At 43.8% G+C, this 16,764-nt stretch overlaps 1 protein-coding gene and 2 long non-coding RNA genes across 52 annotated transcripts in view; 1 reads left to right on the top strand and 2 right to left on the bottom strand.

Moving 5' to 3' along the window:
* RBFOX1 (RNA binding fox-1 homolog 1) overlaps positions 1 to 16,764 on the top strand; it is a 2,485,711-nt gene that overhangs the window by 2,310,937 nt on the left and 158,010 nt on the right. The window lies entirely within an intron of this gene.
* On the bottom strand, positions 1,848 to 5,245 carry LOC144337929 (uncharacterized). The gene is made up of 2 exons (XR_013411570.1): positions 5,132 to 5,245; positions 1,848 to 4,987 (listed from the first exon to the last, which is right to left on the bottom strand). It is a non-coding gene; the product is annotated as an uncharacterized LOC144337929 (long non-coding RNA).
* Positions 11,788 to 14,999, bottom strand: LOC144337907 (uncharacterized). Its single transcript, XR_013411548.1, has 2 exons — positions 13,072 to 14,999; positions 11,788 to 12,268 (listed from the first exon to the last, which is right to left on the bottom strand). It is a non-coding gene; the product is annotated as an uncharacterized LOC144337907 (long non-coding RNA).

Here is a 16,764-nt window from a genome sequence, read left to right on the forward strand (position 1 = left end):
CCACCTTCTTCTAAGGCGTTGGAAAAATGGAGATGCCACTGAGCTGGGAATGAAGACATCATAAAAAGATCTACCTGGTTCTATGAGATGCATCCATCCTAACCTTGCCAAGGGAAGTAGGAATCAGGAAATGTTGGCTTCTAACGTGATTTCACCCAGGCCCTTATGCTTGGGTCCATCTCAGGAATGGTGTTTGGAATTAATGCAGGAGCCAGAGACTAACCAAACCCCACCCCCACCCCAATGCAGATTTCAGTTGAATGCAGACTAGAGCCTTTGAAAATTATGCATTGGAAAACAATTCTGGATAAATTAATTTCCATCATACATAATGCATGAGGGGAAATCCGTGGTATTTTTAAACAATGGAAATGAGAGAATCTGCCTTTTGGGCATTGATCCCAATTAAATTTATTTCAGCAAACATTTATCAACACCTACTGTGTGCCAGGTTCTTACTGGAAAACAGATGAGTCAGACATTGTCTGTGCCCAGAAAGAGTGAGAAATCAATGGAGGTTCCCGCAGAGTGATCAGCTCTGGGCTAGACCTTGAGATTGGGAGACAAAGAGTTGTGAGTATTGCCCTGGAGGGACATACATCCCAGCAGAGGAGAACAAGGACCCGCCAGAAGATCTGAGAGTGAGAGTTTGCTGAGGAAGGGTATCTTCTGCCTGGGCTTCACTTGAATGGTTTTCTTTCATTAGTCCTTCCCTTCATCAGTAAGATCCTTGTTTAAAGCCTCTTATTGTCCAGCAATGGTATGTGCTGTCTATCTGCCCCAGTAGCCCATAGCTGCTACTATTGTGCTACTTTTCCTATGGTGACCACTATTATTACTGCTACAACTACCTCACCCTACTGTTTGTACTATTAGTTCTTATAGTGTTGCTATTATTTTACTTAATGGTAAATCATACATTCAAAATTATTTGTTGAGTGCTTACTGTATAACTGGCACTGAAGATTCAGGAATACAAAAAAAGTAGCCATGGTTTCTTTTAGACTATGATCTTGTAGGAGAGAGAGATGGAAACAAATCAACAATATAACTAAATAATTACAAATTGTAATGTTTGCTTCAGTTATGCATTGCTGCCTAACAAACTACCCTAAACAAACATTTTATTTACCTACAGTTCTATGTTACAGGTATTTGGGTGAAGTTTAGCTGTACACATCAGCTTGGTACATATACCACTTGCAACTGGGGAGTAAGTTCCAAGGTTTCCCACAGATGTCTGGAACTTGATGATTGTATGACCTCCCCACCCACCCAACTACATCTCTCCACATGACTAGCTTGAGCTTCCTCACAGCATGGTGGTTTCTGGTCAATCAGATTTTCATATGGGCATCATCTCAGCATGCACACACTTCAGTGGTGGCTGAATTCCAAAAAGGTGTGTCTCAAGAAATGAGAGTAGAAGCTGCATATCTCATAAAGCTCAGCCTTGGCATTTGCTATGTACTATGTCTGCCTCAGTCTGTTGATTAAAATAAGGTCATCTCAGATTCAAAGAGAGGGAAAAAGACTCCACCTTTGACTAGGAGATATGTCAAAGGATGTGCAACCGTCTTCAATCCACCATGACACCTTTTGAAGAAAACACATATTAGGTTGAAAAAGAAGATTAAGGAGGGAGGGACACGAGATCAGGGAAGCCTTCTCTGAGGAGGTGTCGGTTAAGCTGTGTTCTGAAGGATGGGAAAGAGTCCAGCAAGAGAAGACAGTGGGAACAGCATTCCAGGAAGAGTGATGAGCATGTGGAAAGCCAGATGTCCCCCATCTCTCTGTATTCCCAGTGCAACCTCTTCACCACCCCCCAACCAAATAGGAGTCTCTTCTTGGAGGTGGAACAGGGGAGAATATAAAGAACGTGTTTTTGGACATCTGAGAAGTCCAGATGAAATATTGTCCATGATCTGAAGCAACACAACAGATAATGTGTTTCCTCATGTATTTCCTAATGGTTTCACTCAAAGTAACATGCTTAAATGGATGACCTGTAGTCTTCTACATAGAGGTGACGCCACCAGGCATTGGTGATTCAGATAAATGAAATGCAGGAATAAGGATACTGAGAGTGTTTCTGGCCACAAAGGACCAGGCAGAGTAGTCTGTTGCTTGGCGACCAAGTGCATGATAGCAGTGGGCTTCCTGCTTCTGCTCTCCCCAGTGAACTTCAGATGAGGCTTGGGATATGAAAGGTGAGAGATGACTCATTATCAGAATGGTAAGAAGATAGCATCGAGATAGATGAGAAGAGACAAAAAGATAACTCCTTCCCCATACTGACTTATTTCTCCTTTATGAAGAAGGCAGTGCCTTGGAAGTAGGCATTGCCTAGGTTCAAATCCCAACACTGCCCTTTATTCACTGCATGACTTTGGGAAAACTATTAACCTCACTAAGCCCTAAAGTATAGAAGGTGCTCCATACATTGTAGCTGCTACTACTTCTATTATTATCGTGTATGTCATTATTGCTACTGCTTTGCAGAAAGGCATGTGCCTCATTGGTGGTAGGATTCTTCTAACCTCTGTCTTCTCCTTTCAAAGGCTCACTTTGCCACTTCATATTGGACTCCCAAGCTTGCAATGTTGCTTCCTTTCCTGTACCATTTTGTTTTCTCCAGATTTCACTGTTTCCCTCACTGGAAACTCCTTGGTCTCTGACTGTAGCAATATGTTCAATAACTCAAGGTACCTGAAAATGATGCAATATGGCACCATGTGGGCAATGTGGCTGAGAGAGTGGCTCCTGTACAGATTGCCTGATTTCACATCCAGGCTCCCTCAGGTATTACCCATGCAAGACTTGGCAAGTAACACAACTACTCTACGTTATTTATCATCAATTATACAATTAGGGTAATTAAAGTATTTGTCACAGAGGGTAGTTGTGAAGACAGCACACGTCAATGACTGCAGAGTTCTTAGCCTGGTGCCAGGTTCATACGACACATCTGATGATTGCTGACTGCTCTGTCTCTGCTGTCTGTATGGTTGTTGTTATGGACATAAAATGTCCTTAAAACTGCTCATGATAGCCATGACTTCTTCAGGCTTAACCATTAGTGCTTCTGGTTGTCTCTTCTTGAATGAGAAATAAGGAGATCAATAATTAAACACCTATGAGATTCTTCAGCGAAGGGAGTTCATGTTGTCATTCTAGGACTCATGCTAAGCTCGTAGGAATGTTTCTGTTTTGCAGATTTAAGAAACCAAGGCTCAGAGGAGTCTTATAACTTTCCTTAAACCCTAAACTCCTTGTGTGACCAAGGCTGGATTCATACCCAGCACCATTTACCACTAAAACCTATGTCTTCTAGGGACCGTTAGTTTGATGACCCTGGTTAATTCCGTGCATTGAAGGGATAGTTCTCTCAGAGGTTCAGGTGAGAGACACATTAGACACCTCTTTGCCCAAGACCCAGAATGTTGCCTTTTAGAAGCACCCCCAACCACGTACCTGGGAATCCAAGGCTTGTGCAGTCCATAGAAGCTCCTTTTCGCCCCGACTGCTGTACGTACCTTGAGCAGAAAGATAATTCACTCTAATTACTCAGAATGCATATTTAAGGACAAGTACAAAGAACTCTTACCGAGGCTTCAAAATAAGCCATTCAGCAAAATTGCACAGGGTGCGTTCCCTCAGAAGAGTTTATCGCTTCTAAAAGGGAGCGTCTACCCTTTGTTAGCTGCAGATTCCAGGCAAAGGAACAGCTCCATGTGAAGACACTGTTTCCCCATTCAGATTTAACTCCAGAACGAGTTCCACTGATAGGTGATTCCTTCTTTCTGCTATCACATCTTCTGCGTCAAAGGAACTCATTACTGTTTGTTTTTATCAGGTACGTTTTCCCAACTTTTATCTTACTTAGAGTGAATTCAATGTTCACGATCATTTAGAGGATAGGAAATATATGTCCATGTGCAATGAAAATCCTACTTATTCCACCTAGACTGTCCCAGATACCACTGTATTCCTGTAGGTTTGGTGTTTTGTCTTTCATCAATTTCTGAAATCAAAATTTAGTTAAAAATTCTTTGGGGATGCCCAAAAGAATTGGCCCATAGGAATGGAGAGAATGCAGGCTTTCCCCACACAAGCAGCCATGCTCTCCTAGTCATTAACCACGTAGGCCTTGGGCCTGTCATGTTTTTTGAGTCTCTGTTTCTTCTTCTGGCAAATGATTTTGATGGGTGTCATGAGGATGAAGTGGGATAATATGAAGGCTTTGGGGTGCTTAAGAAATCTCCCAGGTCATTCAGAAACCACATGCGTGCAAAGAGGTCTTGGGTGAGCAGATGCCCAGTTTCCCAGCAAAGAGATTCCTAAGGCGCAGTGCTTCAACTTGTGTTAGAGAGATGGCCGTGGCCGGCAACTGAGGTTTTTCTTCCCTTTGGACCTGAGCTGGGAAGAATTGTGGGTACTGGCAGCTTTCTTGGGGATACCTCTAAAATACAGCAGCAGTTCCCTGTTAGGAATGGCAGATGAGATTGTGATGAATGCAACAAGGGCTGGAGCCCAGAACATTCTGAATGGACTGTTACCCCCTCAACCCTATGGGCTATCTGGGCCAGAGAGATATACACAGAGAAGACTGGTCAAAGGGGAAAGAAAATAATTCCTTTTAAATATCTAGCCAAGCAGCAAACCTCCTCTGAATACAGGGACCTGTGACAAAGACAGACTTGGAGCATGTAATTTGGGTTTGAAGGCATAGGCCCGGCCCGTAACTTCCTCCTGACTTTCCATCCCACCTCTTCTGGATTACCTGGGTCTGCAGGTGAAATTCCAATTGATTTACCCAAAAAGGTGCAAGTGTAGAGGAAGGAGAACATGGGGAAAAGACGCAAAATAAATTTTAAAAATGGAGAAACAGAAAGTAAGAGAAGACATGAAGGGCAAAGGAAGGGGAAAGAGAAACAGCAAAAGGAGATAGAAATAGAGGGATGAGGTCGGGTATAGTGGCTCACGCCTGTTAATCCCAGTACTTTCGAAGGCCGAGGCGGGTGGATCACATGAGGCCAGGAGTTTGAGACTAGACTGGTCGACATGGCAAAACCCTGTCTCTACTAAAAATAAAAATAAAAATAAAAAAGCCAGGTGTGGTGGCATGCACCTGTAATCCCAGCTACTCGGGAGGCTGAGGCATAAGAATCACTTGAACCTGGGAGGTGAGACTGTCTCGAAAAATTTAAAAAAAAAAACAAAAAAACAAAAAAACCAGAAGTATAGAGGGGAGACAAAAGGGGAGGTAGACAGAGGGAAAGGGAAAAATCCAGCTAGGTACACATGATTTTTGTCTTCCTAAAAACACCACCACCACCGCATGTATACAAACAGAAAAGGCAAGTGACATTACTACTGTAGGTACGGACATTTGAGGCTGTGTGGTGCTGTCCACCCCTCTAGGTTGCATCTCAGTGAATATTCCAGGTTCTGAACAATCCTATAGGTGGAGGAAAGAGGTTAGGTGGACCAAGTATGGTACTGTGACAACACCTCCTAATCCTACTGCTTCTGCACCCCACCATACGTTTAAATCACCCAGGGTTGGTGTTTAAGAGACCCAACTCCTGAACTACTGAATCCAAGCCTTAGGGAATGGCCCATGGGAATATGGTTTTAACAAGTATTTTAGGCAAGTCTTACAAAGCTGGCCTGACACATGACTTCACACAAGGGTTTGAGAACTGAGTCTCACGACTCACATAGAATGAAGGGTGTCAGATTCTTGGAGACATTTGAGATCTGATAGAAAATACAAGACTTTTTTACGGGCCTGGTAATGATCATGGAGATGCCAGCAGCTATCACTGCCGAGGACTGGATGGTTCTAGGCACCTGTCCCTTTTAATACCTGAATTCAAAAACTCTTGGATAAAGCTGACTTTCCCATTTTCAGAGGAGACAGTGGAATCTCAGTGTATACCCATGGTGATACAACTGACTGAATCCAGTCTTAGGCATGTTAAAATTGAGAACTGTTGTTTAAGGATTTCTTAGCAGCTGTAGTTTATTGAGAATCTGCAACATGCTGGGTAGTATCTGTGTGTGTGTGTGTGGTGTGTGTTTATTTTTTATTTATATATTATTTTTTGAGATGGAGTTTTGCTCTGTCATCAGGTTGGAGTGCAGTGGCGCGATCTTGGCTCACTGCAACCTCTACCTCCTTGGTTCAAGCAATTCTCCTCTCTCAGCCTCCTGAGTAGCTGGGATTACAGGCACGTGCTACCATGCCCAGCTAATTTTTGTGTTTTTAGTAGAGACAGGGTTTCACCGTGTTGGCCAGGATGATCTCAATCTCCTAACCTCATGATCCACCTGCCTTGGTTTCCCAAAGTGCTGGGGTTATAGGCATGAGTCACCATGCCTGGCCATATCTGTGTGTTCTAAAGTGTTTATAAAGCAAGAGAGAATCCTTTTTCTATGGAAAAGGGGAATGAGACCAGGAAAGCCTGCATTGAACCCAAAGCTTACTCCTAAAGACTGGGCTTTGAGTTGCTACATTGTATTTCATGCCTCTGTCCTTTGGAGGTGACAGATACTTGATGGTGATCGCTTTAGGGAAATTATGACTAAGGAGAAGTGGATTTTGGAGTCAGATCAACTTGTGTCTGATTACTTACTGGCTGTGTCACCTGGTTTATAAAATGGGCTTATTTCATGTACTGAATGAATTAGTGTTCCCCACATTTATGTCCACTTGGAACCTTAGGAGGAGACCTCATTTGAAAGTAGAGTCTTTGTAGAGATAATTAAATTAAATGAGGTTATATTGGATTAGGGTGGGCCCCGAATTGAATGAGTGTTGCCCTTGTAAGAAAGGGAACAAGTCCAAGGGGCAACAGAGACAGATTGGACTAATACCAGGGACACCAAGGATTGCCAGGAGCTACCAGGATCTAGGAAGAAGCAAGGACGGAGTCTCCTTGAGAGCTTTCAGATGGACCATGGTTAGGTGACACCCCAATTTTGAATTTCTGGCCTCTGGAACTGTGAGAGATGACCTTTCTGTTATTTTAGTCACCCAGCTTGTCGTTTCTTGTTTTTGTTGTTGCTGTTCGTTTTGTTACTGTTTTTTCCTTTATAACACTTGTTGCAACTAGTCATTTTCTTTGTTTGCTTACCAATTCTGGACATACTGGAATGTCAGCACCATCCTGCCTTTTGTTCATCATCCCTGTGTCTGTGATGTTTCACTCAAATAGGAGCTCGTACAACGTGCGAATGGAATGTATGAATGAGTGAATGACTGAATAGAGCTGTTGTGAGGGCTGAGCAGAGCAATACAGCGAAATTGCATCCGTGTCTACCTAAGAGCAAGCATGCAGAATAAAAGCTATCATGATTATCATTCGAGGCAGGAATTATCTTTTTTTCCTAGGGCCCCTCTGCCTGGCTGAGCATCAAGGTGAACTTGAGTAGTTACTAGGTACGTGGATTGGGAGAACACAGTTAAAGTAAAGGTTTTTGTAGAGATTGACAGGCAAGAGCCCCCGCCCTTTCTTTCCTGAAACAGCAGTTTTCCTTTGAGACACAAAGCCCACCGGTGAGAGAGGCAGCGTGCGGGTCATGGGGGTGGAGGTGGCGGCGTTATTTGCAAACCCTCTTGGCCCCTTGCTCACAGCCAGTCCTCCGCCTTTATACTCTTCGGGAGACTTTGATCTCACCTCCCTGTCCAACAGATGCACATTAGTCGATAATTCTAGTAGCCATCAAAACCCCAGCCCTGGCACCCCCCCGACCTTCCCTGCAGCCTTCACAAGCTGCAAGCCATGTTAATAGGCACCAGACAGGACTGTGCTGTTTCTTGGGGCTTAGGTAGAGTGCTACTGTGGCTTGTTTTTACTGAACCCCAGCTCAGCCTCTACTTCTTTCCATCTCTGACCCAGTACATTTAGAATTAGAGCCAAATGCTCCAAGTTGACTTACACGGTGACTTGATCTACCTAGGGCTGCTATATCCTTTCCAGACAGAGGTAGAGGGCAAGGAACGGGGCCTCAGGAGCTAGAAAGCACGGTCTTGGGTCTCAGCTCTGCCATTCTGACACTGAATAAGCATCATCAAGTCACAGACATCCTCAGAGCCTCTGTCTCTGCATCGGGGGAGCAGAACCAGGAATGTTGGTCCTGTCTACCCAACAGGACTGTTTTGAGACTCGCGTGCAAAATCAGATGTGAGCATGCCTTAGAAATTGGAAAATGTTGTAAAAATAGAAGCACTTATTACTATTATTCTGTGACTTCAAGCTCATTAAAAAAAAAAAAAATCAGGCCGGGCACAGTGGCTCAGGCCTGTAATCCCAGCATTTTGGGGGACAGAGGCAGGTGCATCACCTGAGATCAGGAGTTCGAGACGAGCCTGGCCAACATGGTGAAACCCTGTCTCTACTAAGGATATAAAAATCAGCCAAGCCTGGTGGCATGGGATTGTAATCCCAGGTACTTGGGAGGCTGAGGTGGGAGAATCATTTGAACCTGGAGAGTGGAGGCTGCAGTGAGCAGAGATTGCAGCACTACACTCCAGCCTGGGCAAAAGGGTAAAACTCCACCTCAAAAAAAAAAAAAAAAAGTTACTTACCTTGTGTCAGGTGTTGCAGATCAAGAAACTAATACAGCGTAATCCCTTGTGATGTGGTTAAACCCATATTCATTATAGGAAAGCTAGTATATCCAAATAAATAATAATAAGCACAGTTACTTCATCACCTCATTGACCACCTGGTTGGTTATCTTTTGAGAGGCTTTGCAATGTTTGACAAAAAAATTAGAAAATAGATAAAAATATAAAGATGATACCTGCCATACACTTTTGTGACTTGCTCTTTAACTTAAAAATATCATACGTATAATTCCGAGTCATTATCCAATGACTATTCAGATTTTAATTTTTTTTGTTTTCTCTGATGGCTTCTTTGTGTCTCATTGTCTGGGATCGTCTGGGTTGGACATAGTTTATTAAGCCAATCCCTTGTAGTTGGACACTTTAGTTTTTTTTCCCCATTTTTCACTGTGACAAATATCACTATGATGAATTTCTTTCTGCAGATCTACGCACACGACTATGATTGTTTCTGTAGGATAAATTCCCACAAGTAGAACTTCTGGGTCAAAGAGTAAAAATGCCCATTTTTTAAGGCCTTTGATAGTCAAACTAAAAACAAAAAATCACCCCCTAGAAAGATCATACCCGTTTAAACTCCCACCAAGACTGCACAGCAGTGCCCTGTCTCCTGCACTCACACCAGTACCAAGCATTATCTCAGAGTGATTTAAAATGCCTCAAGAAAGGAGTGATAATGGTTCCTAAACAGCACTGGCTAACGCACGGCCCTGCATATTGGCTTTCAGCTTGATAAATACTTTCCTATAAGGTCATAAATATTGGTGGTACCAAAGGTTAATGTAGTGTGCAGTGCTGTAAAATCCAGCAGGCAACCTGCTAGATCATAATGATGCATTAGCAGCTTTCGGTATGAAGTGTGATGACTTACAAAGTCTGTTTGTAAGTGGCCACTAAGTCAACAAGTGTATAATTGTGTCAGTTGGCACCACAGTTTCTGCAAACGTAATTTATTAAGTGAGCACCTTGCCTTCTGTTATATGCCAAAAATGAGAAGAAAAGACAAGAGAAGGGGAAAGAAGAAAATGGTAATCTGAGGGGGGCTTTTATTCCATTCTGCAAGCTAGGGTTACTTAAAAGACCAACGTAATTTACTGAAGAAAAAACAAGGCAAATAATCCTTTCCATATATTAATAGTGAGTCGACCACACTGCTGGCAGTGTTAGAATTGAGGCAGGCTTGACAAATAGCTGCACCATTAAAAGGCATGTGTGTTTGCAAATTAGACTGTACATATTTTTTTTCTTGTTTTTAAGTTCGCAACTCAGGCACCTTGCTCCTACCATTTTATTTATGTAGGTGGAAACAGGTTGTATAGCTCTTTGCTATTGTTCTGGGATGGGCTAGTATGAAGTTGGTGAAACCTGTTATTGTGATTAATGAATGTGAAGGTTGTGTGTATTTAACAGCAGAAGAGTAATCTATCCTGGTAGGAGACAAAACAGAATGGATACCACCAGCTGTGTGCCCGTTTGGCTTTGCTCCTTGGTGATGGAGGAAATCCAGGTATTAAGGACAGGTTTTAGTAGGCCCATCTCAGCATTTGCCCATGTGTAGTGCCTGTTTTGGATTGCTGTAAAGAGCACACTCTGTAAACCGAAAATAAGCTAGACAGGTGCATTTCGAGCAACTTATTCTGTTCACCCTGTGCAATATTTTAAAACAAACCAAGGAGTTATTCACGTCATATTCTCTCATTCGTTTTTTATATTCTATTTTTACTTTTGAGACAGTCTCACTTTGTCACCCAGGCTGGAGTACAGTGGTGCAATCTTGGCTCACCACAATCTCTGCCTCCTGGGTTCAAGTGCTTTTTCTGCCTCAGCCTCCCGAATAGCTGGAACTACAGCTGCCTGCCACTATGTCCGACTAATTTTTGTATTTTTAGTAGAGACAGGGTTTCACCATATTGGCTAGACTGGTCTTCAACTCCCGACTTCAGGTTTTCCACCGGCTGCAGCCACCCAAAGTGCTAGGATTACAGGCATGAGTCACTACGCCCGGTCTCTCGTTAGTTGTTTTTTAAACATTTACATTTGACACTGAGCACTAGGAATACAGAGGTGAATGGCACCTACTGCCTCCGTCAAGGAACTCATCCTACTCTAGAGCCGTGAACGAATGCAAGGGGCAAATGCACACAAACGCGGTCGTGGGGATGAGCAGGATGCTTTGGCGGGTAGGGGGTGGCGGTCAAACAAGTCCAAAGCTTCTCCCCCTTCAGTCAGTTTCAGCTGCTGTTCATCCATATCTCCCATTGCCTGGGAACAAAGACAGCTTCACTCAGAGTTTTCTTCTCCACTTGACACTGCCATGTTTGCCTCTATCTGGAGTCATCAGCCTGGCTACTGACTGGCAGAAAGCAGAGAGGAAATTCCAGGCATGATGGCATGTTTCTGCCTCTTAGTTAGGGATCCACTTCATGATGAATGACATAGTCACTATGAAGACCTGACCTCTCTGGCTTCTGGAAAGATGTTGAATAGGCAGACCAAGGAAAAGGCACCATCTCAGAGCTCACATTCCAGGGAGCCAAAGAAACACATCAGAGTAATGGCTAGCCCAGATGGTGATAGGAGAGAAACAGACAAGAGGGTGGACAGGAAGGATTTTCTGAAGAGGTGGCATTTCAGCTGATGACTAAGTATGAGAAGGATCCAGTCTGGCAAACAGTGGAAGGGAGGGGTTCCAGAGAGAAGAGCCAGCATATGCCAAGGCCTTGAGGTGGGAAACACCCTGAAGTTATTTACAGAGGGAAAGTAGCTCCCAATGCCTATGACTTCACTAGCCCCCAGTATGGAACAACCATTATGGCTGCTGAGTGCTGTGAGGCTGTGAATGAGCAAAGAAGTGTTTGAAATGAGGTTATAAAGGTAGGGCCATGCAAACCAAGTGAGGAGTTTAGGTTTAATTGTAAGTGCATGGGGAAGCCACTAGAAAGTTTTGAAGCAGGAAGAGTACCTGTATTAGGGTTCTCGAAAGGGACAGAACTAATAGGATACATGTATATATAAGGGGGAGTTTATAAAGGAGAGTTGAGTCACACAATTACAATAGACCTTCTGCAAGCTGAGGAGCAAGGAAGCCAGTCCGAATCCTAGAACCGCAAAAGTAGGGAAGGTGACAGTGCAACCTTCAGTCTGTGATTGAAGGTCCAAGAGTCCAAAAGCTGAAGAACTTGGAGTCTGATGGATGTTCAAGGGCAGGAAGCATCCAGCATGGAAGAAAGATGTCAGCTGAAAGACTCAGCCAGTTCAGTCTTTCCACATTCTTCTGCCTGCTTTTATTCTGGACACGCTGGCAGCTGAGTAGATTTGTGTCCTCTCAGATTGTGGATGGGTCTACCTTTCCCAGTCCACTGACTCAGTGATAATCTTCTTTGGAAACACCCTCACAGACACACCCAGGAGCAGTACTTTGCCTCCTTCAGTCCAACCAAGTTGACAATATTAACCATCATCATATCATTCTCTTTTTCTTTTGTTTTTTAGACACAGGGTCTCACTGTCACTCAGGCAGGAGTACAGTGGTGTGATCATAGCTCACTGCAGCTTTGTCCTCCTAGGCTCAAGCGATTCTCCCACCTCAACCTCCCTAGTAGCTGGGAATACAGGCTCACAACACCATGCCTGGCTCATTTTTTTAATGTTTTGTAGAGGTAGAGGTCTTTCTATGTTGCCCAGGCTGGTCTCCAACTTCTGGCCTCAGGCAATTCTCCCTCCTCGGTTTTCCAAGGCGCTGGAATGCCACTGTGCCCAGCCTACCCTTCTCCTGAGTGAGTTCCTCCAGAGTCTATGTTTGCCTGGGATGGGAAATACCCTTGAGTTCCAGAGAGAAAAAGTGGTTTCTGGATTCCTCTGCCCGTGAAGGTTAATTTGGCAATACGCATATCTGCTCTGGGGCTATGGAGGCGGCTGTGACGATGCCCAGAGGGGGACCTTTATGATCTGAGAGCCCGTGGAATGTTTGTAGCAGCAGAGCTGTGTTGTCCCATTGAATGTCTTTTCCATTTTTAATGAGCAGCCTGGGGGCACTGTATAAATAAAACGCCAAATTATTAAATTATCACTCTACAGGGCATCTTATATTAGTCCTAATTAAATGATGCTTTTCATATTAACAAACAGTGCTCAAAGAGGATTCTCATTTTTAATTCCGACCTCATTGAAGTAGGAAGCCTTAGAAATTTCTAGAATATGCACTATGCCTCTGGACGAATATGCATCCTATCTCTGGACTCACTGGAGGGCACCTACAGTGAATTTTCAGACACTGCCCTGAATTTTAAAAATCCTCAGTGTCCACAATGACTACCTCTCTTCACCTAGACTCAGAAATGCTAATGGGGGTCAGGTGCAGTGGCTCACTCCTGTAATCCCAACACTTTGAGAGGCTGAGGCAGGTGGATCACTTGAGGTCAGGAGTTTGAGACCAGCCTGGCAAACATGGTGAAACGCCAATTATACTAAAAATGCAAAAATTAGCCGGGCATGATGGCAGGTACCTGTAATCCCAGCTACTCAGGAGGCTGAGGCGGGAGAATCCCTTGAACCCAGGAGGCAGAGGTTGCAGTGAGCTGAGATTGTGCCACTGCACTCCAGCCCGGGTGACAAGAGTGAGACTCCATTAAAAAAAAAAAAAAAAAGAAAGCATTAATGGGATTTTCATCTAAACAGGCAATGCATATAGGACTTCTGCTTTCACCATGATAGAGTAACAGGGACCGGTGTGCATCATTGCCTTAAAGAACTTTTAAAAAGTTCTCAGAAATCTGCACTAAATAATTTTTCCATGCAACCAACCACCACCTGTTCCCCCAAAACCACTGAAGTTTAGAAAAAAGTCAACATACAAGCAACAGTGATTTCAGACATTAGACAGCATGAAGCATCCACAGAGGGGAAGCAGATGAGAAGCACCTTCCAGGGACCCCAGCTCACTGCCTGGAGAGAGTCTCTAAGCCATACGACAACGGATGGGGGCCCAAATAAGGAGTATTTGGGGAGCACTTGCTGGATGAAAGCCATGAGACACTGGAGAGACAGTAGTGATCCAGTTAGCCCAGAGCTCCGTGCTACTGAGCTGACATTGTTTTGAGGGAAATGGTCAATAAGTGAGCAAATAAATGGGGGTGATTTCAGAATGTGAGAAATGTTACAAAGAACTTGAAAGGGTAATGCAATGGAATACTGTAACCTGGAGGAGCAGGTAGGAGTTACTCTAGCTGGATCAGCGGCGTGTGGGAAGCTGTTGGAATAGGCTGCCAAGGGCCAGTTAGGAGCATTACTAGCCAAATCTGTGTTCAATGAGATCCCACTGGTAGCTTGAAATAGGCCATGATGTGCAATATTTACACCACAGACATTGGCAGTGTTTTTAAATTTTTTTTCCAACATACGATGGGATAGTGTGGTCAAGATAGGTTTTGTAAAGAAGTGCACATTTCTGTATGACATTAGGATAAAGAAGAGTCCATCATTTATATGACAAACCCTAGGAGGACTATTCCAGCAGAGGAAATAGCATGTGCAAAGGCCGTGTGTCCACATCCTCCATTTCTTCATTCTCTATGATATTCAGGGCAGGCATTTTTACCCTTCCCTACAATTGTATAAGGAGATTTTCATTCCCACTTGTGTCAGTCATTTTATCCCATTCTCTCCACCACCCCTTTTTAATTCCCATGTTGGTACAGTAGAGAATATCTTTATCCAGTTATCCTTCCTTTATCCCTAGATTTTGTTTCCAGATTTCTCTTTCCTTGTACTTTTTTTTTCATAGTAGAATTTTACTACTTGTTTCCAGGTATGCTTCTTTATTGCCGTGTCAATGAGAGCTTTGATCAGTAGCTGTAGTTTCTTATGTAATCCGTAGACTCCATCAATTTATTTTATTGTGAGAGGAGACAGAACACTCATTTTACATCTAGAGGTAAAGGACTTGAGCACTGGAAGGTGAAAAGACTTCAGAAGACGTTTTCTGGAAGCCTTTTCTTTAGCACCAGGGTGTCTTCAGAGAAGATGCAGAGTTGACTCTAATGGAACGGCCTGAATGACCACTGGGTCAATGTTAATTGATAATGATGCTTTCTAAGGCGAAATCTGAACTGAACCTCAACTCAATTCTTAATATGTGCTGCCGAAGCAAAAACAAGAAATCCATAGTTCATGACCCTATAAGATTGATGTCTAAAGCATTTCCGACACCCATTCTTTGTTGTGAACGACTAATTTGCCACTCTCTTTTTCCTTTCTGTTTTTTGCGATGGAGTGTTGCTTTGTTGCTCAGGCTGAAGTGCAATGGTGTGATCTCAGCTCTCTTCAACCTCTGCCTCCCGGGCTCAGGAGATTCTCCTGTCTCAGCCTCCTGAGTAGCTGGGATTACAGGTGCCTGCCACAACCCCAGGCTAATTTTTGTATTTTTAGTAGAGATGGGGTTTCACCATGTTGGCCAGACTGGTCTCAAACTCCTGACCTCAGGTGATCTGCCCGCCTTAGCCTCCCAAAGCACTGGGATTGCAGGCGTAAGCCACCCTGACCGGCCTAACTTGACACTCTTAAGCATACTTTCTCTTTCCTCTCAGTAAGCAAGTAAGATATTTCAGGAGAAACAAGGTATGTGCTCCTTCCTTTTTTCATTCCTTCCCTCCCTCCTTTTTTCCTTCTTTTCAAAAAAAAATTCCAGTTTCTACATTTAAAATTTTTTTTAATTTATTTCTCTGTCCAGGCTGGAGTGCAGTGGTGCAATCATAGCTCACTTCAGCCTCAACATCCTGGGCTCAAATGATCTTCCCACCTCAGCCTCTAGAGTAGCTGGCACTACAGGTGTCCACCACCACACCCAGCTAATCTTTTAAATTTTCTGTAAAGGTGGGATCTCCCCGTGTTGCTCAGGCTGGTCTCAAACTCCTGGCCCCTAGTGATCCTCCAGCCTTGGTCTTCCAAAACACTGGGATTACAGGCATGAGGCACCACGCCCAGCCCAGTATCTACAATTTTAAAAGTGGTATACATAGCCTGAGATCTTCCATAACAATTAAAAATGAGTGTTAGATGTGTAGGACTATCAGGTACTACTGAACACTGCTGAATACTCACAAGAGAAAGGGGATGCCTATGGCAAAATTCCCGATCAAGTGAAGATCTGCAACTGGCCTGTGCGCTTGGAAGGTGCACAGCTCACTTCAGAAGGCAGTGTCCAGCATTACCAAGATGCAGCTGTATCCTAACCCCCAGCTGCAAGGGAGTGCTTACTGTAGCATAGAGTTAGCCGACTCACTCCACATGTTAGGGTAGTCACAACCCAATCTTGATGAACTCATAAACCAAGGAGGCTGTTGCTGGAGCTGAGAAGAGACAAGATTTTTAGTAGATGGTGACCTTTAACTTCAGCGAAGTCTAGGTTGTCAGCCTGGCAGGTGTTTTTGAAGAGCTACTTTCTGCTCAAAAGCCATTAGTGTAAGTCAGGCTCTATACATTGGGATTAAAGAATGTAAGAAGGCCAGGCCCACTGGCTCACACTTGTAATCCCAGCACTTTGGGAGGCTGCAGTGAGAGGATTGCTTGAGCCCAGGAGGTTGAGGCTGCAGTGAACCATGATCGCAACACTGCACTCCAGCCTGGGCAACAGAGCGGGATCCTGTCTCAAAAAAGAAAAAAGTTACCCACATCCTATTCTGTCAGAGCCCAGAGCTTAGTTGGGCTGATGGGAAAACTAACAGACAGTTTCAATTTAATGCGTGTATTCTAGGGTCGAGCTAGGGGAACAAAGAGTAGCAGGCAAAGGAATGCACAGAAATATTTAGTCATCCGAGGAACAGTTCATCAGCTATCTTCCAGAGACTGTGCTAAATACTTTCCATGCATTATTTTATCCTTACAGCAATCCTGTGTTTTATATACTTTTAGGTAAATGTCCATTTTAGTCATGAGCAACCTGAGCACAGAGAGGTCAGTTAACACACTCAAGGTTGCACAGCATGTGGTAGAGAAAAAGAGCTGAACAAAGAAAACCCAATTCCCAAGTTCAGCCTCTGAGTCATGTAGACTAAGTGTTAGTTGGAGTAAACAGGCTTAGCTTCTCTAGATCTGCTTCCTGTCAGAAATGTGGAGATGTTCAAAGTCAG

Source organism: Macaca mulatta, chromosome 20 (genome assembly GCF_049350105.2).
Source record: "Macaca mulatta isolate MMU2019108-1 chromosome 20, T2T-MMU8v2.0, whole genome shotgun sequence".
Classification (NCBI taxonomy): domain Eukaryota; kingdom Metazoa; phylum Chordata; class Mammalia; order Primates; family Cercopithecidae; genus Macaca; species Macaca mulatta.